Source organism: Pipistrellus hanaki, assembly GCF_964339955.1.
Source record: "Pipistrellus hanaki genome assembly, chromosome: 6".
NCBI lineage: Eukaryota > Metazoa > Chordata > Mammalia > Chiroptera > Vespertilionidae > Pipistrellus > Pipistrellus hanaki.
The window spans coordinates 50242945-50248316 of NC_140508.1; positions in this window are offsets into that span (position 1 = coordinate 50242945).

Consider the following 5372-nt stretch of genomic DNA (forward strand, 5'->3'; position numbering starts at 1 on the left):
ACAAAATTCATTTTGTGATCAGTACTTGTACCTATCTCAAAGTCCTGTGATCATGCCATAAAACAAATAGAAAACGGTCCTCAGATTTCATAAAGTCTGGTTACCAGTGACCATCACCAAAGAAGAGGTTTGCAAAGAATTGGATTGTGGAGCCGTTCACTTGGTGATAGCAGGGGGAAGATCCTGAGCCGCTGATTATGTTTTCTGAGCCGAGGAGCAGCCCCGACACTGGCAGCTGGCAGCGCCGTGGGCACCGGACTGGTGTGAATGGAAAGGGACAGCAGTGTGCTGCATGTCACATTTGAGTGCACAGCTACCGTGACAGGAAGGCTTTTCTTGTCAACACGATAACTGTGGCTCTGTGAGAGCAGAGGTACGTGTTAGTTTCCCCTGGTGGGAAATCGGTACCTGATAAATAGTCTTCCTTCAGTGAAGTCAACATGTATATATTTATTAAGTGTCCATATGCAGGCGCTGTAGTTACCCAGGGCCCTCACTCTCTTACAGGGAGCTTTCCTTCTTGAGAAATGGGAAAGAAAGATGCCGGCCTGAAATCAAATCCACACACAAGACAATTATGAGTCAGGGTACGTGCTGTGAATGAAGCCAACCATACGAAAGGCAAGGAGACAGAATGCCTGGGATGCATGGTGTGCCTTAGTCAGGACCAGGCAATGGGGCTGAGACTGGAATAACAAGGAGATGCCTGCAGATTTGGAGGAAAGCAGCAAGGAGGGAGGAACAGCAAGGCAAGGTCTTCAGGAAAGCAAGCGTGGGAGCACTTCGGAAAACTCAAGTTTAGCATGAGATGGGGTTCTGATAGTTTCATCTGCGTAATCTGTATAATCTATACTAATAAAACAGTAATATGCTAATGCTAATTAGGTTGGACATCTTCTGGATGCCTTTCCAGATAAAGCCACAGTGGCTGCAAAGGGCCCAGGCTCAGGCTGGCAGTGGTATCAGCAGGGTAATGGGGGTGGTGCCTTCCCCTGATCCACCAGGTTGCCTCCCACAGAGGGAGGCCAGACTGTGGCTTAGGCCAGAGCCAAGGCAGAGGCGGTTAGAAGCAATCAGGTCAGCAGGGGGGCAAGTTAGGAGTGATTAGGCTGCCAGGCAGAGGGATTAGGGGTGATCAGGCAGGCAGGCAAGTGGTTAGGAGCCAGCAGTCCTGAATGACAAGAGGGATTTCCAACAGTTGAACATCCCCAAGGGATCGCAGATTGGAGAGGGTGCAGGCCTAAGGGACCCCCCCTCACATGCACCAGGCCTCTAGTCCTATACAATAAAAGGGTAATATACAAATTGACCTTAATGGCAGAATGACTAAGAATGACCAGTTGCTATAATGTGCACTGACCACCAGGGGGCAGATGCTCAATGCACTGGTCCAGTGCATTCCCACAGAGGGAGCTCTGCTCAGCCACAAGCTGGGCTGAGGACTAAGAGCACAGTGGTGGTGACAGGAGCCTCTTTCAAATCCTCAGCAGTGCTAAGGATGTCCAATTGTGGCTTAAGTGGGGAGCGGACCTAAGACACACTTGGACATCCCCCAAGGGCTCCCAGGCTGCCAGAGGAATTTCTGACTGCCAGCTTAAGCCAGATCCCCTGGGGAGCTTCCGGAATGCAAGAGGATGCTGGCCAGGCTAAGAGACCCCTTGAGTGCACAAATTTCCATGCACAGGGCCTCTAGTATATATATAAGCAAAAGAAATGGCCATGACCTCTGAAATAAATTGATGTGCAGTCTGTGGCTTTTACAAAGTCCTAAAGAAATGTTTATTGTTAAGCAAACACAGGTAACTACTTTGGATTGCACTTAGTTCTTAATTATTTATCACATCTCCTCTTTGTTCTATTTACTCTCTCCAAGAGCTGACATTTTCTAGGATAAAATGTTTATATTCCCTCTGGCCTAAAGTTTCTTCACTTACACCACCCCACCCCAGCCCAACACTCTTGGAAAGGAAAAATACTTCCCAGCAGATCTGGAGAAGAGTTGCCAAGTCAACTCAACTTATTTCACATCTATATCTAATTTCTTAGGATTAGCCCAAGGTCAGACCTGCTGTCCTTCCTGATGGATGCAAACACCAATTGGAAACTCTTAGCGCATTTGGGTTAATGATGATGTTTCTAGCAGAGCTTTCCTCAAATGACACATACCACGTGCTCTCCACGCCACAGGAGATCCCGGCACTTTACCTGTTGCAGAGCCTCTAGGGCTGTCAGCAGAGGTACCAGTGCTTATTGGAAACAGGGTATCACACTGCCCAGCAGCAAGCTATACCCTCAAGTACCCTAGAGACTAACCCTCAGTGGTTGGTATGTTGAGAGAGAGAGGAGCACTTTCCCAGCTGTGTGATAGCTGATTGGTGCTTCACGGCAAGTTGAGAACTCCTTCGTGTCCATGGACGCTTAGCAATTATAAAGAGACGATGGCAAATGTTGCATCTGAATGGATGGTTCTTACTAATGCCAGCATAGTATCGAAGTCTTGTATATGGTACAAATACAGGAGTTAACTCTTTAGAGTATTAAGCACAGAAATAAAAATATTAAGTCAATAATTATAAACATTTTTAAAAGCTTCTGGATATATATTTCCATTAGAAAATCTTCTACTAATTTTACATTTTATATTAAAGAATAGTGTTCCTTTGTAATTTTGATCACATTGAGTATTATTTTAATTCATCTTTGTTTATTTGGTGAGAGTAAATATCTTTCATGCAGTTTAAATCATGCATTTTTATTCTTTCTTTTTTAATATATTTTATTGATTTTGTACAGAGAGGAAGGGAGAGAGACAGAGAGTTAGAAACATCGATAAGAGAGAGTCATCAATCAGCTGCCTCTTGTACACCCCCCACTGGGGATATGCCCGCAACCAAGGTACATGCCCTTGACCGGAATCGAACCCGGGACCCTTCAGTCCCCAAGCCGACGCTCTATCCATTGAGCCAAACCGGTCTCAGCGCATTTTTATTCTTAATGAATATGAATATTCTTAATTTTAATTTTCATTTACATTTTTTATAATTTTATGTCCTTCCATTTTTAAAAACTGCTGCATTAGCAAAAATATGTTTATAAGAGCTTCTTATGAATGAATTATTTTTATCACTTTTCATAAAAATATTTTTTCAAATTTATATGTGATCAAATATATTATACTTTAAGTGGTGAAATATATTTTTGTTGAAAAATATGATGCATTTGAGTTTTATACATATACATGTTGAAGCAAGGATGAACTCAATAAAATTGAGAAAGCTGTACAAAAAAAAAAAATCAATGTGCTGATAACATGTAAAACTAACTCATATGGATGAGATGGTTTTCAGACTGAATGAGATATTGAAGGAAATATCTAGAGAGAAAGGAGAAAATAGGGGGAAAGTTGACATAAATCCAAAACAGTAGATAAGCCAAGGGGAGGAGCCACTTTTAGAAGAACAAATAGGAGCTTTCAGATTCGGGGAAGCAAGGAAGAGAGTTAGTGAGGAAGTGAAATTCCTGGGCAGAGTGTGTTCATCGAGGAGAGAGCCATTAAGATTGTCAGATGAGGCAGAGCTGTCAAGAAAAACAAAGATTGAGAAAAAGGCACTTGACTTGATCCGCTACTTGTAAAACCCTCAGCTACCACTCAAATGATCCAAGACTTTCATAATAAGCCAGAGTTAATGACTAAAGCAATCATCTGCAATGCCAGGGAGGTATGCAGAGAATTCCATTTAATACTGTTAAGAAACTGACATTTATCACTCCATTCCCAGCAATAAAGAATTTGTTAAAATAAAAGATCCTGACAGTGGGGAAAAGATGGAAATAGGAACACTGGCTAGGAGAGTTCAAAATGTGACATTTGTTCGTGAAGTTGTCATAGTGTCTTAGAGTTATATACTTTTAAAAATCCAATTCCAAGTAGCATTTTTCCAGAATAAGGACATATCATACCACGGTCCCAATTGTAAAGTACAGTTTCTATTTGAGGAAGCAACGTGGAACCCACCCCGGGGAAAATAATCAACCTGCGCTCCCCAGGCTTGCCTTGCTGGGCTGTCATTAATCTACATCCCCTCCATGTGCCAGTCACTCCTGCCAAAGCTTACCAAGCTCATTTTCTAGCCAAAAGCCACTATCCTATACTTCACCTAATTCTACACATCAGGATTTTGAGAAAAGAAAAAAAAATCAATGGCTATTACAATTCTTTATGTCTTAGGAGGCTCCTTACATACCTTCTGACCCTCTTCTCAAACCATTCTTTATTATTCTCTTAACCATTTACCACCAAGTTCAATGAATTTTATTTTTCCTTATGTAAAATTATCCTCTGCAGCACTTGACCTACAAGACTAGTTCCTGCCTTGGCTGCTGGGATGTGACAGCTTTCTTGTCCCTTTCTAATTGTACTCTGTGTCCCTCAGTGCATCCCTACCCATTTCCATCTTCTTATAGTACCCGTCTTTTCCAAGGTTACACATTTTAGCGCTATTCTTTCTCTCGCCATACAATCCTCCACACCCACCTTATGTGTACAAAGATTGAACTCTATGATGTCTATGCTAGGATTCAAGAAAAAGCTACAAGAGGAAATGGTAATACATTTTAAGAATTTTCCTTAAGAGGCATTTGCATCTTGATGTGGTCATTCTAAATCCAGAACCTGGTCGGCTGTATTGGTATTTCTTAAACATGTTTTTATCCATTTCCCAGAGATAAGTACTAAGGAAGGAAGGAATCTTCCCTGTGGGTTCAGGAGGTTTTTGAGAGGTGAGTGATCAGCAAGGCTACTTCCCCCAATGGGAACAAAGTTATGGCCAGGAGGCTACTGCAAGAGCAAAGGGAATAGGTCAATGCTTTTCAAAGGAATTATCAAGCCATAGTAGGTGGATACATCACATGGCTCTATTTTTCCATTGATTTTCATCTGAATCAGCATTGTAGAATTTTCTTTCTGCTGTTCAGAATGGGAGTGATACTGACAAATTAAATCTCCTAATTCAGGGTTTCTGCACTCACCTGGTAGGTGTTCCTCATTACCACACTTCCTGTGCTAGACTGTTTCCAATGCCAACAATACACGGCTTCATGTTAATTGTTTTACATTTGGAGTTAAGATGCTTTATAAGAAAAGATATTGGACTGCTCATTGAGATAAAAAAACAAAACACTACTTCATCCTCTTATCACAACATGGAATGATCATTTCTTAGATGGGTGACTTAGTGAAATATTTTTTAAATAGCTCATATTACTCAAGTTGTTTGATTTTATTTCTCTACATCAGTGTTTCCCAAAGTGTGGTACACATACCCCCAGAGTTACAGAAAGAGTTTGGTGGGGGTACGCGTTGCATTGGAGTT